The sequence below is a fragment of the Hippichthys cyanospilos genome, chromosome 7 (assembly GCF_059441005.1).
Source record: "Hippichthys cyanospilos isolate Australia breed blue-spotted pipefish chromosome 7, RoL_Hcya_1.0, whole genome shotgun sequence".
NCBI lineage: Eukaryota > Metazoa > Chordata > Actinopteri > Syngnathiformes > Syngnathidae > Hippichthys > Hippichthys cyanospilos.
Genome location: NC_142375.1, coordinates 15,219,011 through 15,237,684, shown reverse-complemented (window position 1 = coordinate 15,237,684; position 18,674 = coordinate 15,219,011). Strand labels below are relative to the sequence as shown.

Sequence of the window (18,674 nt, the reverse complement as noted above, 5' to 3'; positions counted from 1 at the left end):
ATGGCGCATAGAAGTGCAAATATCCCGTTATGCGCAATTCTATCAAGTGCAAAGTCTAGAAAATTACCAAAAGAGAGAAACCTCCACCCAGGTGCGAATTTAGACTACATACTGCACCAGAACACCAAAATAGGGACCTACTGAAAACCTAACAAATATATTGCTATATGAATGGATAGGAAGACAGAAGCAATATTTTATATGGCTTTGTCAGTAATTGTTAGTTTTCAACGGGCACAAAAGGCAAAACTTTACATAAAAATCCCTATAAAATCCACATTAAATGAAGTATTGCAAGTTAGTATGTAGTATTGCTGTGTGTAAAAAGAGTGCAGATCGCAGTAGTGCTGCGGGCCGGTTCTAATAATAAATCAATATAATCCAAGGGACCATGGAAAACCTTCATGCGAGCCGGATCCAGCCCGCGGGCCGGCACTTTGATACAAGTGCAGTAGTCAGTGTTGCTCTCCTTGAAAAGCGCAGGGTCAGTAGCTCTCAAAAGTTGAAAACAATATGAGAAGATTAAACAGCATGGCGGCTTTTGATAAGTGGTACTGTTTCGCTCAAGGGTAAGATGGCAAATCAAATTGAATAAAAGACCCTTTTGGCAAACGGAGTGAATTACAATTGATGATGGGGTGGGTAATAAATTAAAAGCACATTCGCAATAGAATCAAATTGGAAAAACACTATGCTTTTGGGACTCTTGTCTCGATATGTTTTGCTCTAAGACTTCCTCTGGCTACTTAAACTCTACTCAGAGATTGGGGGGAGAATAAAACAAGGCAGCAAGCGGATTAAACTAATGCATGTCCAGTATGTAGCCATAAGGGAGATTGTTAGAATTTATTATTCTAATGTTCATCAATATTTAAGTTCCCCAGATTCGACAAAAAGTCTATCCACCGGCTCATGGTGAGAGGCAGTGTTTCTGCTTTATCTAGACCATTTGGACCAGAAGCAAAGAATTAAGCTTTTCATTTGGTGATCAGATGCAAATACAAAACAAACATGGAAAAGAGATTTCTCATCATCAGGTCTGATAAGTTTTAATTAGGACTGGGTGATTTTTGCTATAAGAAAAAAAAAATCTTTTTTTTTTTTTTTTTTTTACCTTTTTTTAGTATATGAAACAAAATCATTTGGATAAGGTGCGGACAATTTTGTTGTATAGCAGCTATAAGACTATCTAACTCCCAATAATTGAAGTTTGTGGACTGCAGCTGACATGAAATAGCCTTTCTAATATAATTGAGAAAACGAAAAGAGGCATTCCTTTCAGATTTACATTTAAGATAACCAAGACCGGTAAAATCTATTCCATTCTATGCAACACCAGTGTTGGGTGCTTGTTGCCTTCCACTTTTTTTAAGATATATTTTTAGCAAGGAAGAACAGCCTATCAACTGCCTCTGGCTTGAGGCATGCCCTGCTGCATGTATTATTCAGTCCCGGTCTTTTGCACTGTATATACGTATGGGTGCTTGGGCTTTAGCGATCCGCCATATCAGTGTTGCTCTTCACCGTGCCCCAATCTTATCATATACACTTCTTTGTGGAATGACTCATCCACAGGAACTGTTTTTAGCAGCAGTTTGTTGGTTGACGCGGTCTTGTTCCCCTTGCTTACTCGATCGGGTGCCTCTATAATAGTTGCTGAAATAAGTTCGTTATCCTGCTGCCTTTTGTTGCAATGGTATTCAACAAATGTTGCAGCGGGACTTGTTCTACGTCCGTCGCCGCAAACCCATATGACTTCCAAACCAGTGATGATACAAGTCCTGTTTTTTTTAAGAAACAAATGGTTAGCTTCCTTGAGCCGTAGACATATTGCACTAGATGTCTAGTCATGACTTAGTGCTGGAGCTATTAGGCATTTTGGTAATAGAATTGTTTGGCAACTATCTCAGGTAATTTACACTATTAAATTGCCTTCAAAAAGTAATCAAACAATTCTGGCTAGTCTATATGGGGCACTTCAGCACCGGAAGCCGCTAATGCTGCTAGCCACTAACATTGCTACCATTGAGTACTACTCGTCGCTAACATTGCAACTGCTTCTAATTGCTGGCAACGGCTGCCCTAGAATACAATGTCAGTGTAATTAGGTCTTTCAAACATCCTTAATTAGCAGAATTAACCATCAAACTTTAATTTAGGATAATGTAGTGTTGTTAACATAGGTGATGATTCAAGCCAGCCATAACATGCTGCCAGGACCGACTTCAGAATACGTATACCAAGGTATTAATGTCCGTTTGATATTTGGGAAGGTAATTTACCTTCTCAGCATATTGGTAGTGAGTTACTGTAACGCATCCCATAAACACTTGTTACCATGGTAAACTTGACTTCTTCCTGACAACGTACACTAAATGAACAGGTACCCAAAGCAAACTTTTTTTTTTTTTCAATGAGGTACTCAAATTCCTTGAGGACTTTTACACAACTAGTATGAATGCATTATTTTTCAATTAGTTGGCTGTCTTACACGTGTCTTTTTCATTCAAAAACACAATACCCCTGTGACATAACAATGAGTTGTATAACCATAATGTGATGCACATGTACTCTAACATGGTGGGTGGTTGAAATGGTAGCAGTAACAAGTGTAGGTGGGAATAGAAAAAAAAAAAAGCATATAAATGATGCCAACTGTAGACATATACCCAAGTTAACCAATTACTGGCCACAGCGGACACTTTCGGCCGATAGTCTAACCAGGCAAAACAGCCAAAAGCATTCATTATCAATCAGCCATCGCTTAAATTCTCACAAACCCCATTTGTTTTTTGTTTTTTCTTTCCCAGAGTGCCCCAAAAAAGTAGAGCTAGATAGAGCCCAGTGCATTTGATGGTAAAGCTGGAAGCTGTTCAAACGGATGCAGATTTGTTTTTAACAGGAGTGTCCAAACATTTACCTCCGCGGGCCGCATACGGAAAAATAGAAAGATGTAAGGGTCGTGTTGCATGTAGATTTTTATTTTTTCACTTTATATACTTGAACACTGTAGAAATCCACAAAACAAGCAATTCATTACATATTGTCTATATAATGTAGTTAATGTAGATATTACTGTAGATGATATGTATTGCTGTAGAAGAGGACTGCACCATACTGAGAAGAAACTGCCCAAATTTAAATGCAGCTAATGCAGGTGTACATTATGCTGTGACCGGCAAATGTAAAATAGAGGTTCCTCCTAATGCGGTTTTTATTGCTGTTAAATGGCTTTCAGTGGTCAAGATCTCAGTTCATTAATGTGCATTTTTAATGTAGCATGTGAACATGAGGTGAAGACTTTTACTTTTAAATGCTTGAAGTGAAATACATTAGTCTAATAATCCTTCTATTCATCTTGTTAAGAATTACTACAAATTACGATGAGACATTTCTATGAATGAAAACAGTTTATCTCCATGACACATGATCATTAACATTCACAAGGCAGCTTTTTTTTAATACCTTGGATCTTGGTATAGTCATTCATCTTACATACTAAGGAAAGGAAAAGTGCCTATCTAAAGAATTTTAGGCCTTGTGTACATGTAACCGGCTTATTTAAATCTGCATAGTCAACCCAGCGTCTATGTTGTTGACTATGTAGACTATGTTGACTATGTAGACTATGTTGTCTATGTTGTTTATTTAAGAAATCACGCCTATACGAATCCTGCACAGTGCAGTTTCATCCACTTACAAGCATGCCAAGCTGCTAGGCAGGAGTAGTGTGGCCAAATTCTGTCCAATCAGAAAGAACTTCCACCTCTGACGTACCTAATTAGAAAGAACTTTCGCCTCTGTTGTCACCAGTATGCGCGTCTTTGGGAAAAATAGTAGCACAATATCACAAATCTCTGGTTTAAACTGGTTACACGCAACCACAAAACCGGAGGATTGGGCAAATCTCCACTTTGGCCAGAGGTTTTGAAAGATTTGGTTTTGATGAGAAAAAAAGCCCTGCCACATATAGCAAATAGGGCAAAACGGAGAGATTTACTGCTAGTTTGCAAGAAACCAGGCATCATGTAGACAAGGTCTTAATCAAGAGGAGTTTCATTTGGCATCACTTTATATCAACTAAATTATCGCTCCCTTTATTTTTCCTCAGTGATTTGTTGCAATTTACCACACAACATATTTTTTTTAAAGGATGGGGTTACATACTTTAAATGTTGGGCATGCTGTGGCCGTTTTAATGAGAGCAACTTTGCACACTATAGCTTGTTGGTCCAAAATGCGCAGAAAAAGACTTAAGTGAGATGTATATTTCCCTTTAGACCTGGCTGACATTCTTTTTGCCCTTTCTTCCTCTGAGCCATTGAAGGCATCCCCACCTTGCCATTTGGGACACAAACCTATAACCTTTTCATGCTAAATCTGCTGTCATCTGCCTCAGTGCCTCTGCCACGGCTATTCAATCACATCCACAAAAGCTGTAAAACATATTCCAATTATTCAAAAAGCCACAAATGAGGCTGTGAGATAAGGACTTAGAAATAGAAGAATCCTGCTTCAGATAGAGCCAGACCGAATGTAGAAATTGGGGATTCCAAAAGTCTCATGATTTACGCTCGTCACCTGAAAGGAGGAAAGGCTGATGTACTGCCTCATGAATCTTTCAGGTATACAAAAAGAGAAAAGAAACGCCTGCGGCTGTTTTAAAAGGTTATACAGTCCCTGCTGAGTTAGTGAAATGGCTTGCGAATAAGTCAAGGCACATTAGAGTATTGTCTTTTCGAATAAACTATGTATTCATGTTTGTGTGTCTGCCTTGAAAGGCAGAGAGGATAATGGAGGTGAGAGCAAACCAATTGAATAATTTCAGCAACTGTTAGCAATTATGTATATTGTATCTCATGTGCGCAGTGGGCATTGAATTTTAAGGCCACAAAAATGGATTACAATGCTGAATCTTCAGCTAGTTGAAAACTTGCTAGTGTTATATTTGCTTTTACACCACAAACCTCAACTTTGAACACATTTCTTGCTGGGAAATGAATAACAGTAAAGTCGGCAAGAAGACAAAAAAGTCAATTTCATGCTTTTGCCTCTGATGGGGCACCAAGCTGACAATTTAATCAGTAGTGAAAGACTAGCCACACTCCTCTGCAGGTTCAACCAATCTAACTCTGGTTCATTTAGTTCATACATTCATTTATTGGAAAAACAATTTGAAGCTGAGATCTTGTTAATCAACTCCTACAAAAGTAAAGTGGAGCAAAACATTATGGCAATAAAGTGGATCCCTGTGATGCATACATGAAAAATGCAATAATGAGGAAGTCTTGAAGTGAGCTTTTGAGCCTTCATCTTCACTAAATGATTAATTTGTGGGGAATATTTCGTCTTAGTTGAAAGTACCTGTGCAATAACACGTTAGTAGTCTAATGAGCTAGTTTTTATGTCGTTTGCAATTTGCCAATATGAGATATTCACATGCAGGAGATGAGATGGCGCTTTACTGCATAACTGCTCCAATTATTTGATATTGTTAAAAAGGAAATACATTAGTTCAGAGGGTATTACACTTGTGAATTACAGTGTGACTGTGCAAACATCCACTGTGTTTGCCATTTTTCTTCTCACTACTGCTACTAAAGTTGATATAAGATTTAAGTGTTCTTCTTCGGGTTCAAATTTCACATAATGGTAAGTAAATACCAAAGTAATAAGGAAAAAAAGTCCAGCAAAGTTGGGACGTTCTTTTATATGTAAATATAAACAGTATACAAAGATTTGCAAATCCTTTTCTCTGCCTATACTTAATTTAATACACTAAAAATGTGTCGTTATAATGCTGAAACTAATTAATAGCTTTTTTTTTTGTTTGTTTCAGATGGACTCTGAGAGCCAGCAAGGCCTTCTCTGCTGCCCGAAATACCCTCAGAAAAACACCTATTCATAAATATTTTTAAATGAGATTATTCTCCATGGTCTATTCTTTTTATGACATATCCATTTTTTCTTTGCAGTGCTTCCATCCATCCCCTGAACGTACCCTCCCACCAACAAGAGGAACCATCATTGCATGTCAAACACAACGACAGCAATGAGTGTCCAGGGTCAGGGGTTGATTGACATTTATTGTACAATCTCCAATAACTCATTGACATTAAGCCCATGGGTAAAAATGGATCTAATCAGCGTAGAGAAAGAAAAAATATATAAACATTAACATACTGTACACCCTTAAAAAAAAAGTGCATTTCTTAAGACACTACTCATGAGAATCTTGTCCCAAAGGCACAGTTCAAAGAGAAAGTGGCTTATTCTAAAATTTAATGATATCCAATTACTTTGACATGAACCCCACTTTTTAATCAAAAAAACAGCCAGGGGCGGCCTTATTCAGTGAGTTTTCAAGAGCTAATTAGGTGGTGCTCTTTGCCATCCCACACTACATTCCTTCATCAAGTTCTTCATTGAAAAATGTGCTGAAATGAACGCTTCAACAATTGTGTGGAAAATACTTTGCTTCAGATCCTTCTGTTTAAATAAAAGACAGGCAATGACTCAGACACACTTTAGACACGTAATTTGTTAGACCTATGAGTTTGGTCCATTTGAATGTTCCAAGTCACTTCCTAGGAATCTCATTATACGCTACTCATCTCACTAGTTCCCACTGTTAAAAGCTATAAAATGTTTATTAATTGAATATATCTTCCAACCTTGAAATAAGCTTTTGTTGTTTTGGAATCCAGTGGTTGAGAGAAGGGGGGTAGACTGAGTTTCAGTGGTGACTCATCTCACTGCTCCCTCTTTTTAAAAATGGTACAATTTCTTAATTAGGCTGATTTGGAAGTACGCCACCAGGACACATGGCCATTAAGTCAAATTGTTCCTGTCGTTCTGACCTACTGCAGAAAAACAACCTATAACCCCTAACATCAACAAAGAACATCCATTTTGAAGTAGGGATGAGGAAGCTAAGGGACTTACCTTTGGTGGGCTTGAAATATGACAAAAATGAGGTCAGTGCTCAGTGTCTTCAATTTGCTAAGGACAACCAGCCTCTCTGAAGGCTCATCGTTTAATAAGTTAATGCAACACAAGTGGGACGGTTGGTGACAGCAATTAGCAGTAATTACTTGTCCAGCGGCACCACTTCAGGACTGAATGAAAAGGCTGAGGGATGAGATAAGATCTGTTGTGAGTTTGGCCCTTTCAGTAGACTTATCAAAAAAGAAGTAACTCAGAATATAGAACAAGGGCCCCAAGGGATTTGTCTACCTATGGAAGGATTCTTTAGAATGGTCCACTTATTATTGACGGATCACATAAAAATAGGAAAGAAACAAACGGTTTAGTCTAAGAACGAATCAGATTTTTCCATGTGATAAAACAACATCTTTTTTTTTACTTTAGAAATCTGTCTCGGTTCATGTTGATTCAGACAAGACACTTTTTTCAAAATGAACAGTACAGTCTTCTGAGATCTCCCATTGGCATGATTATTATGGCTTTGAAAAAAAAGAAAAGAAGAAAAAATGATTAGTGAGCATGTCATTTTACATGACATTATTTCATGCTATATTGTCATGCTTCGGCATGGTGAGGTGAGATGGTGGCAGGTGTGGAGCCAAATGAAGGGAGGCAGAGTGTCTTCAAAAAAATATATATTCCTTTAATGGTGCTCATCCTTATGAATTTGACAACCTGGGGAGTATAGATTTCTATACGTTACCTCAGTAGTTATTTTGCTTACAGTAAATGTAGATATTATTTCTCCTGATATATAGTTTTTTTGTTTCTATGGTTACAAAGCTGCTTTATTTGGTAAGTGTAGTTTTGAATTCTGAAAAGCAAACCAGATATCGTTACATTAGGCACTTCCTGTTCAGCAATAATGACTGAGCTCCGTGTCCTCAGTCAAGCACAGCCTGCACGTATTATACTGTAAGTTTGTATCAGAGAAATGATAGATATGTTTCCTTACATTTGGCATTTAAGGTAAGCAATGATTACCATTTATGCAGGTGAGCTTATTCGTGTTCCGTTTATCATATAACTGACAAAAATGCCACAGCATTTTGTTGTATTTCATTTTATGATATAATTTCAGCAGTTTTCCACTGTGAATAAAAGTGCACTCATCTTCAACAGGTGCAGGTATCACTGCAGGCGTTTTCTATCTGTTTAGCGACTGCAGGGACATAGCAGGAAGAATAGTAGAGTAGTACAGAAGAATAGTACAACTTATGTTTTATATTGCATCCTGAGACCCAACCTATTCATCTGTGTCCACTCTAGTGGACAACTGCTTGACAACTTTTGTTTCTTGCTGAGGCAAAATGGACACAACACTTGGCACAAATTAATAGGCTAGGTATTTGGGGGAAAAATTAATTCTGAAACTCTTGATAACTGCAATGCTATTATTTGGTAAATAGTAGCTCTTCACTAATAAAATAATAGCTTTGAATTTTGCTGTGCCGCTCCAAAATATTAAGTTCCTCTCTCTCGCCACTCCTATGAGAAATTTCTGGAGGCACCAATGTATGTGCCCTGTGAGTGGCTGGCAACAAGTACAGGTTGTATCCTACCTCTTGCCAAAAGTTAGCCAAAAGTTATGCTCCAATTTACCTGCAAACCAAGTGAGAATAATCAGTATAGAAGATGGATGTACTTTTGCTCAATGATTGGTTTGCAGCAATTAGCTTGAATATGGTTCACAGCCAAACATAAGGTCAGACATGACAGAACAACGCAGTGCTGAGGCTGGTGTGTGTGTTGCGGGGTGATCAGCAGATAAGGATACGGCTTTGGAACAGCCAGTCTAACGAACATTAAATAAGGAAAGGAAACTCATCTTTTCAGAAGTTTGCTCCCAGAACTGTTATAATAAAACTAGGCAAAGGACTCCTCTGGGAATTTGTATCAATCTGGAGCAACAGTATTACAAGCTTGAACAAGACTACATTATACAACAACACGTTTTTGTTTTTTTCCTACCATCACATTTTTAGTAAAGAGTCTTAATGAAGACATCTATTTTTTTCACTCTGATGTTGAAAAGTGTGCTACGCCAAATCATACATTAATGATGGTAAAAATGACTCCATGAATAATGGCTCACAAACAAGGCGCACAATGAGCAATGTAATGTGAAAGCTTCTGTTTGAAAGTTCAGACTGAAATATCAGCCAATCTTTTTTCAGTGAAGGAATGTGCCATAAATAACCATGCGGCTGCACCGGCATTTTGATTTGTCATATTTTTCCTTCATAAACACGTTAATGTATTTTTGTGTCACCAGAATAGATGTTCGAAATTGCCCTTGAGAAACGGAACAGATTTACAGTAGTTCCTCTGAACTTGGAACCGCAGATGGAAGGTTACATGGATTACAGTCTTGGGGGTAAGGGCAAAATGGCAAAGAGCTCAAATCAGAGTCTTTGACTACATAAGACTTAAGTCTCCCTCAGGGTCTTTCTCAGATGCCATGAAGGACTTAAATGAAAGGAGGAGGAGAATGAGGATGGAAGTGTGGGTTGCGCTAGGGAGGTACTGACTCAGCAACAGCTTGCTTCTCTCTGATGTGGATCCAAGCATTAGACAGTTACAGACCTGACTCGAATTTCTCCAAGCATGGTGATGCTGCAGCGTGAGACTTCTCGGCTATTGATTTTATTCTCCCTGCTCTGTCAAAGTATCGCTTTACCGTGCCGTTGTTTATTCGGTGGTAGAGCCTGAAAGACCTTGGGCTACCTACCCCTTTCGAAAATGAGAGCTCTCTTGTCACTTCCTAATGTCAAAATATGATTGCTTTGTGAAGTTACAAATTCACAAGTGATTTCAGCTACTTGGTTTTGACCAGCATACTTCAATCTGACTTAGTTCACCTGTCAAATAGGTTTGTCAGCCATCTGCTCAAAATATTTACTGAAGTTCATTATTCAAGCTACACTAAATCAAAGTTGTACTGATTAACTTTCCTCTTCAGTGCGTCATGTGTGTTGAGGGGTGCGTGAAAGTGGTAATACACATTTCAAATCAATAGTCATTCAGCAAATGAAGATTCGCCATTGGGCCCACAGATTAACAGATAATTGCGATCAATTAATTACAGTCATAGTTAAAGCGTTAGATTTTTTAAATTGCATTAATCTTATTTTTAATCGACCTTTATGTTTTTTGTACGCTGATTAGATCCATTTTGCTTGTGCTTAAGCTGTTGGGGTTGGAAAGGAAAGGTTAATCAGACCCTTAAATGGACACTGATTGGCTGACCTCGTGTTTGCCATAATCTGATAAACTACTGCTGTGAGTAGGAGGAGCAGGAGCAAAGGGAAGATTTGACAGGATTTCACTTTGAAAAACACCCCAATGACACCTTTGGTAATAGAGTGATCAACTTTCTTTGTAGTCAAGGAGCAACTCAAGTTTACCCTATAACATAAATGCAAAGCAGCAAGGTGCGACTGCAGTCACGGCTAACGATAGCAATAAAGATGCTAATGTAGCGAACCATAGCAAAGCAAAGGACATGATGGAAATGTTTTATTTGAATGTTATGTTGTAATTATTTTGCCATTTACAATGACAACCATTGACAAAAACAAAACAAAACAAAAAAACAACAAACAGCATCTTTCTTCCTTGAAAGTAAAGGTTGCAGCCAGAACTTGGGACTATAGTGTTCCCTCGCCACTTTGCAGTTATCTTCATTGGCCTCACGAATTTGCGTGTTTGTCAAAAATATATATGTTGACCATCAGGTATTGATAATACTGTAGAGGCAAAGTTTATGATACTTTATGCCACTGCTTTACATAAGTGTCTTCGAGCGGGGGGTGGAGCATGTGAGTGGACATGCATAAGGCCTACGTGCGGGAGTACAAAGAGAAGTGTTGTCTATGTGTTGATGTGGCATGTAAAATAAAATAAAATGAATTAAAATAAAACGACCGCTGCATTGTGAACTCTTACTCAGCATCATCCCGTTTTCTTCGTTTGTTTGTTTTTGGGCACATGGCTCCGGTTGTGTCGATGTGCGACGACCGCTACTCCAAAGGCGACATCAGCTTTGAAAGAATGCCCTGTGTTTCTCGACTACAGTCAGGGGATGGCAACAGGAATCAACAACACAGGCTAAGCCTGGCACTTTAAGAAGTTCAATAGGGTGGTAAAGGCTACAGAGACTCAGGGAGGGTTAGACTTCCCTCGCCACGCTCCACAGCACTGTAAAGTTGTGTGTTGTAAAGGAAAAAAAAACAAATGTGCTCAAAAAGAGAAACATGCTATTTCAGTCTCTGTACTATGGTTAAGATCACTGGGCACGGGCAATAAAGGTAAGAACAGTTTTATTAAACACATTTCATACAATTTATTTATGTACGCACAACGTCCATTGGGGGCATATTCTACTTTATGGGGGTTTTCCTGTGCATATTATAAACAAAAATGAGAGAATGCCAAAGTGTCAAATACAGTGTTAGGTACATGATTGAAAGCAATTAAATAACTGAAGTTACTTTTCGTTGTTGTTGTTTATCAAGCTTTTGATCTGCTAGTATAACAACGCATCTTAAAAAAAACCAACAACAACACAGCAGTTGACTTATTTTTCTCTGATTTTTTTTAGGTGAATATTTAAAGAAAATAATCAAATTAATGAATTATACAGTGCCACTCTACAGTGTCCCTGAAGTGCAAATGACAAAAACAAAAAGTAACCAATTTACATAACATGAAACAAAACAAAAATGAAAAACACATTTCAAAAGATGAAATTCCAAGTTCCAATGTGGCTTTTTTTGAACTCACGTGAATGACAAAGCATCATTTTTTTCTGTCTTGTTTAATCAACAACTATCTTGAAATAGTGAAAATGACTATGTCACACGGAATAGCTTCCTATTCAAAGACAAATATCATTTACGTCCAATCAAGTTGCCCCTCCTCGTCCAATCAGTCGTGAGTCCACCACACCCTCCCGCCCCCAATCACCTCCGGTAGCTGTAAATGTATTTGTGATTGTGGAAACTTTGCAAGCGTTTTGAATTGTTTTTCTTTTTCGTCTTTTGAAATGTGGTTTTCTTTTTGTTTTGTTTTGTCTTTCGTAAATGTATTTTTATTTATTTTTTGGCTTAGGTATTTGTTTAGTCATTTGCACTTCTGGGCCACCAAACTGTATGTGTAAATACTGTTTTAAAAAGTCAATATTATGAGATAGTATTATACAGTTGTTCACAGAGACCAATAGAATATTTCAACTAGTCTTTTTTTTTTTTTTTTTTTTTTTTTTTACGAAATAGAACAGATGAAACATACTGTATCCTCTTGAAAACCTCACACCATCAGATACTGTCACAGTCCACCATTTCAGCCACCTCACTTCCAGCTTCACCACACCCGCTCAGCCCTCCTTCTAATCAGCCTCGAACACCAACACCTGCAACCATTTACCAGCTCAGTATAAAGCCCGGTCACTTCCCTCCACAACCCGCCAGATCGTCTCTATGCGCTACGCCGAGCTTTCCAGCAATTCATCCTGCCAGCCTGCCTGTTGTCCGACCCTGTTCGCCCTTGACCTCCCGATTGCCTGCCGAATTGACTGGATCCTTGGTATTTCGACCTTGCCTGCCTCTGACCACCCGCTAGCCTGCCGTCTTTACCTGTATGCCCGAGCCCCCCTCCCGTCTCGCTCCCTTTGCCCGACTCCCAGCCAAACCCCAGCTCTCCCGACTCCAGAACCCCCCAGACGTCTGTGCCACGCTCCCGTCAGCTCCCACGACTACCCGCACCTTCTGTTCAATAAACACTCTGCCATTGCCCTTACCAGTGCGTGCGTGCTCTTGGGTCCTCCCTCGTCCCGCCGTAACAGTACGATCTGGCCAGTCCAAATGGACCCAGCGCGCCGATCCCTCATCCAGCCGTCATCCGCTCCCGATCATCCGCCCAATTTTCTGCCTCATGACCGGCCCGAGCCCCAAATTGGCGTCCCGGAACGCTACGAAGGTGATCCCGAAACTTGCGAGGCGTTCCTAACGAATTGTTCACTTTTGTTCGCCCTGCAGCCCCGAACATTTGCCTCCGAGCGCGCTAAAGTAGCGTTCGTCATCAACCACCTTACGGGCCGAGCCCGCTTGTGGGGAACGGCGGAATGGAGGAGACGGTCACCCGCGTGTGCCTCCTTCCAGGCGCTCGAGGAGGAGATTTTAAAAGTCTTTGGACTCAGCTACGCCAGTGCGGAATTGGGCCGGGGCCTGCTCGAGTTGCGTCAAGGCGACGGAACGGTGGCGGATTACGCCATTGACTTCCGGACGCGAGCCAGTCAGAATAGGTGGAACGGTCCCGCACTCGTAGACGCCTTCCTTCATGGACTGTCCAGCCGTCTTAAGGACGAATTAGTTTCTCATGAACTCCCAGTCACCTTGGACGGGGTGATTAACCTGGCGACGCGGATAGATATCCGCTTGCAGCATCGGCTACGCGAACTGCAACGGGAAGAGACGCACCAGAGGGCTTCTCCGCCGGCCAGAGTGAGCTCCCATCTGGCGACGTCAGCTCCTCCCGGTGGCGGGAGTGCGCCAACGCAGCCAGCTCGCGCGCCCCTGACTCCTGAAGAGCGGCAACGCCGCCGCTCCGCCCGGCTCTGCCTTTATTGTGGGGAACCAGGACACTTTATTTCCGCATGCCCAGTGAAAAGACCAATCCCGGTCCCGAGTAGCGTAAAAATGGGTCAAGTGACTCTTTCCCTGTCCCGTGACAGAGCCCTCTTACAAGCCCAACTCCTGCTGTCTGATGGCCCCCACACTGTAGGCACCCTGGTGGACTCTGGGGCTGACGCTAACGTCATTAGCCGGCAGCTAATGATTCAACTCGGTCTTAAGAGCTTCCCTCTGCCCAAACCCTCACCTGCCCATGCCTTGGACGGGCGCCCCCTGGGGGTGATAACTCACCAAACCGCACCTCTCTCTATGCGCCTGGCAGGCAACCATGAGGAAAAAATACAATTTTGCATCCTAGATCATCCGCAGATACCGCTAATTTTGGGGCTGCCTTGGCTTTGTCGCCACAACCCTCACATCAATTGGGAGAAGGGAGTCATTTTGGCTTGGGGCTCATCATGCCATCTCTCCTGCCTCAAGCGCGCATCTGTTCCTGATCCCCTCGCCGCTCCGCCTGCGCATGCCGATATCGCTGGTGTGCCGCCTGAGTATCACGACCTTAGCCAAGTCTTCAGCAAAGCGCGTGCAACCTCCCTGCCTCCCCACCGCCCTTATGATTGTGCAATTGACCTATTGCCCGGGACAACGCCTCCAAGGGGTCGCCTATACTCTCTGTCGGGTCCAGAACGGCAGGCCATGGAGAGGTATGTCAACGAGTCGCTAGCGGCGGGCATCATACGTCCTTCCTCTTCTCCGGCGGGGGCAGGGTTTTTCTTTTCCGAGAAGAAGGACAAGACTCTCCGCCCTTGTATCGATTATCGGGGCCTGAACGATATCACGATTAAGAATAGATATCCTCTTCCACTAATGACCTCAGGGTTTGAGCTACTGCAGGGGGCTGCCTACTTCACGAAGCTCGACCTACGCAATGCCTACCATCTCGTGCGGATTAGGGAAGGCGATGAATGGAAGACTGCCTTCAATACCCCGCTCGGACACTATGAGTACCTAGTCATGCCCTTTGGACTCACCAATGCCCCAGCGGTCTTCCAGGCACTACTCAACGATGTCCTGCGGGACATGCTCGACAGATTTGTATTCGTTTACCTGGATGACATTCTCATCTTCTCCAAGACGCAGGGTGAGCATGTTCTCCACGTTCGCGCAGTTCTGCAACGCCTGCTGGAAAACTCTCTGTTTGTCAAAGCGGAAAAGTGTGAGTTTCATGCCTCATCAGTGTCCTTCTTGGGCTACATAATCGCTAAGGATAGCATCAGTATGGATCCCGCAAAAGTCTCGGCTGTTACTTCCTGGCCAACGCCCGAAACCAGAAAACAACTGCAGCGCTTTCTTGGCTTTGCTAACTTTTACAGGCGATTTATCAGGAATTACAGCGCCACGGCAGCTCCTCTTACGGCTCTCACCAGCCCCAAAACCCCTTTCCGGTGGAACCCAGGTGCCGAAAGGGCCTTCCAGGAACTCAAGCACCGCTTCACATCGGCCCCAATCCTTCAAATGCCAGATCCTGGTCAACAATTCATGGTCGAGGTTGATGCATCGGAGACTGGGGTTGGGGCCGTTCTCTCCCAGCGGTCACGGAAGGATGGGAAACTCCACCCCTGCGCATTCTTTTCTCAGCGCCTCTCTCCCGCAGAGAGAAATTATGACATAGGAAACCGCGAACTACTTGCCGTAAAATCCGCCCTGGAGGAATGGCGGCACTGGCTGGAGGGAACGAAGATCCCCTTTGTGGTGTGGACAGATCACAAAAACCTCGAGTATATCCGTCAGGCTAAGAGGCTGAACTCCCGCCAAGCTCGTTGGGCATTGTTCTTCACCAGGTTCAACTTCAACCTCTCCTACCGCCCAGGATCCCAGAATATCAAGCCGGACGCCCTCTCCAGGCAGTTTGAACTTGAGGACAGTTCATGCCGGGACCCCGAGACTATCCTTCCCCCGTCATGTGTCATTGGCTTGCTCACCTGGGAGATCGAGGAGAAGGTGAAGTCAGCTGCCAAGGGGCAGACTAAACCAAGCCAATGTCCCAGTAACCGTCTGCCTGTCCCCGACTATCTTCGTTCCGAAGTTCTACAGTGGGCTCACTCTTCGAAATTGACTTGCCATCCCGGCATTCAACGGACCCTGATTGTCCTCAGACGACGGTTCTGGTGGCCCTCTATGGAGAGGGACGTGCGTGAATTTATCCAGGCCTGTCCCATTTGTAGTCAGAATAAATCGTCACATCAGGCTCCTTCCGGGCTGCTGCGCCCCCTTCCTGTTCCGCATCGCCCTTGGTCTCATGTTTCACTTGACTTCGTGACCGGTCTACCTCCATCAAACGGTAACACAGCCATCCTGTCCATAGTTGACAGATTCAGCAAAATGGCTCACTTTGTTCCCCTCCCGAAGCTTCCCTCCGCAAAGGAAACGGCACAACTCCTGATTGACCATGTTTTCCGCCTACATGGGCTTCCCCTTGATGTGGTGTCAGACAGGGGTCCTCAGTTCAGGGCGGCTTTTTGGAAGGAGTTTTGCCGGCTCATTGGCGCCACGGCCAGCCTGTCCTCCGGGTTCCATCCGCAGACCAACGGGCAAACGGAGAGAGTAAATCAGGAGATGGAAACTGCCCTCCGCTGTCTGGCATCCCGAGACCCTGCCTCCTGGTCGGCCCAGCTCCAGTGGGCAGAGTATGCCCACAACACGCTGACCAGCTCCGCCACAGGAATTTCCCCCTTCGAATGCGTTCACGGCTACCAACCTCCGTTGTTTCCGGCTCTAGACGACGACGCCACCTGCCCGTCTGCCCTTGCCTTTGCTCGGCGGTGCCGCCGGACATGGGCCCGAGCCCGCTCGGCCTTGCTGCAGGCCAGTAAACGCTACACTCGGACGGCCAATAGGCGGCGTACTTCGGCCCCAACGTACCAGGTGGGTCAGAAGGTCTGGTTGTCCACTAAGGATTTGCCCCTTCGAGTGGAATCCAACAAACTCGCTCCCCGTTTCATTGGTCCCTTCCCCATCCAGAAGGTACTGAACCCGTCAGCTGTGCGTCTTGCCCTACCTCGCTCGATGCGTGTTCACCCAAGTTTCCATGTCTCCCGAATCAAGCCTGCAATAGATAGCCCCCTGGTTCCCGCGCTTCCGCCTCCTCCGCCTCCTCGGTTCGTTGATGGGGGCCCGGTGTACACAGTCCGGCGGCTGCTCCGCTCCCGTCGCCGCGGCAGGGGCCTCCAGTACCTAGTGGACTGGGAGGGGTATGGCCCGGAAGAGCGGTCTTGGATCCCAGCCCGCCAGGTTGTGGATGCCTCCTTGGTCTCTGACTTTCACCGCCTTCATCCTGATCAGCCATCTGGACCGTCTGGGCGTCGTGGCGCGCCCCGGCGTGTTGCCCGCCCCCCCGCCCATGGGGTTTCCCCGGCCGTTGGCCTTTCCCTCCCGCCCAGGGGTGGCCTTGGGACGTCGGGAGCCGTCCCTTGATGGGGGGGTTCTGTCACAGTCCACCATTTCAGCCACCTCACTTCCAGCTTCACCACACCCGCTCAGCCCTCCTTCTAATCAGCCTCGAACACCAACACCTGCAACCATTTACCAGCTCAGTATAAAGCCCGGTCACTTCCCTCCACAACCCGCCAGATCGTCTCTATGCGCTACGCCGAGCTTTCCAGCAATTCATCCTGCCAGCCTGCCTGTTGTCCGACCCTGTTCGCCCTTGACCTCCCGATTGCCTGCCGAATTGACTGGATCCTTGGTATTTCGACCTTGCCTGCCTCTGACCACCCGCTAGCCTGCCGTCTTTACCTGTATGCCCGAGCCCCCCTCCCGTCTCGCTCCCTTTGCCCGACTCCCAGCCAAACCCCAGCTCTCCCGACTCCAGAACCCCCCAGACGTCTGTGCCACGCTCCCGTCAGCTCCCACGACTACCCGCACCTTCTGTTCAATAAACACTCTGCCATTGCCCTTACCAGTGCGTGCGTGCTCTTGGGTCCTCCCTCGTCCCGCCGTAACAGATACTGTAATGCCAAATATAACACTTTGGTCACATCTTAAAGTTGAGGACCAGAACTACTATAAACAAGACTTACAGTGTTTATCACAGCAGAGACTTTGACACTACTTTGGAATAGTGTGCTATTTTGAAAAGAGCATTTTGTTTTCACTAGTGGCAACTCAGTTCAAGCACCGTACGCTTCACTTTCAAGTGTCTGAAACTTCCATCATAGCTGCTATCGCTCTACATTTCAAGTGACAAATAGTGATCTGAGCTGCCTACAGCTCAGCCCGGTCACTGTGATTGGCAGTCAACACAGCTAAAAGCCTTCGAGTCACACGAAAAAAGCGTCAAAACAAAGACCACTGTTTAGTTGTGTTCATGTTCTACAGAGGCTTCAATACGGGATTGGTGACAGAAGATAGTTTTGAATAAATTACTTCGATTCAGCCTCCAAATGTTTTAACAACCATTTCTGACTAATGTTCATAGTAGCTTCCCTTTTTTATCACTTTATCTCACCTATGAAGCTTTGCTTAAAATATATGTATTTTTAAACTTCATCTGAACCTCCCTTTTCCCCCTTCAAGAGCTTCAATGTGCATAGGTTCATTTCCTTTGAAACCCGATTGCTTTGCTCTCATTTTTTTCCCCCTCGGTGTCTGTGTTGAGTCATTTCAATTTCTGTTCTTTTTCTGAACTTGATTCATTAGATAATGCAAAGGATAGCTTTAGCAGAGAATATAAAAAAGGTTCCAATTTCGCAAGACGTAACCTTTTGCCCTGTTAGCATTTCAGAGGATTGACGCTTAAAAAAGGTTAATTGTACAAGAAAGACCTGTTTCATACTACTGTAATTTTCAGTAAACTCACAACATGTTGTGAAACCAACACAACAATTGGGGTTAACTCCCCAAAATGTGTGTGTGTATGGCTAGTAAAATAATTATACACAGAAAGGTCCAGTTTTTTTTTTTTTATGGTACAATCTATCCATCCGTTTTCTCGATCTAGATTTAAATAAACTTGCCCACATCCCAAATTGATTCTGTTCATCCAGCATAATGAAA

The 18,674-nt window shown here is 43.5% G+C and overlaps 1 protein-coding gene across 2 annotated transcripts in view; it reads right to left on the bottom strand.

Moving 5' to 3' along the window:
• The window catches only part of sgcz (sarcoglycan zeta), a 257,610-nt gene that overhangs the window by 15,932 nt on the left and 223,004 nt on the right, over positions 1–18,674 (bottom strand). The window lies entirely within an intron of this gene.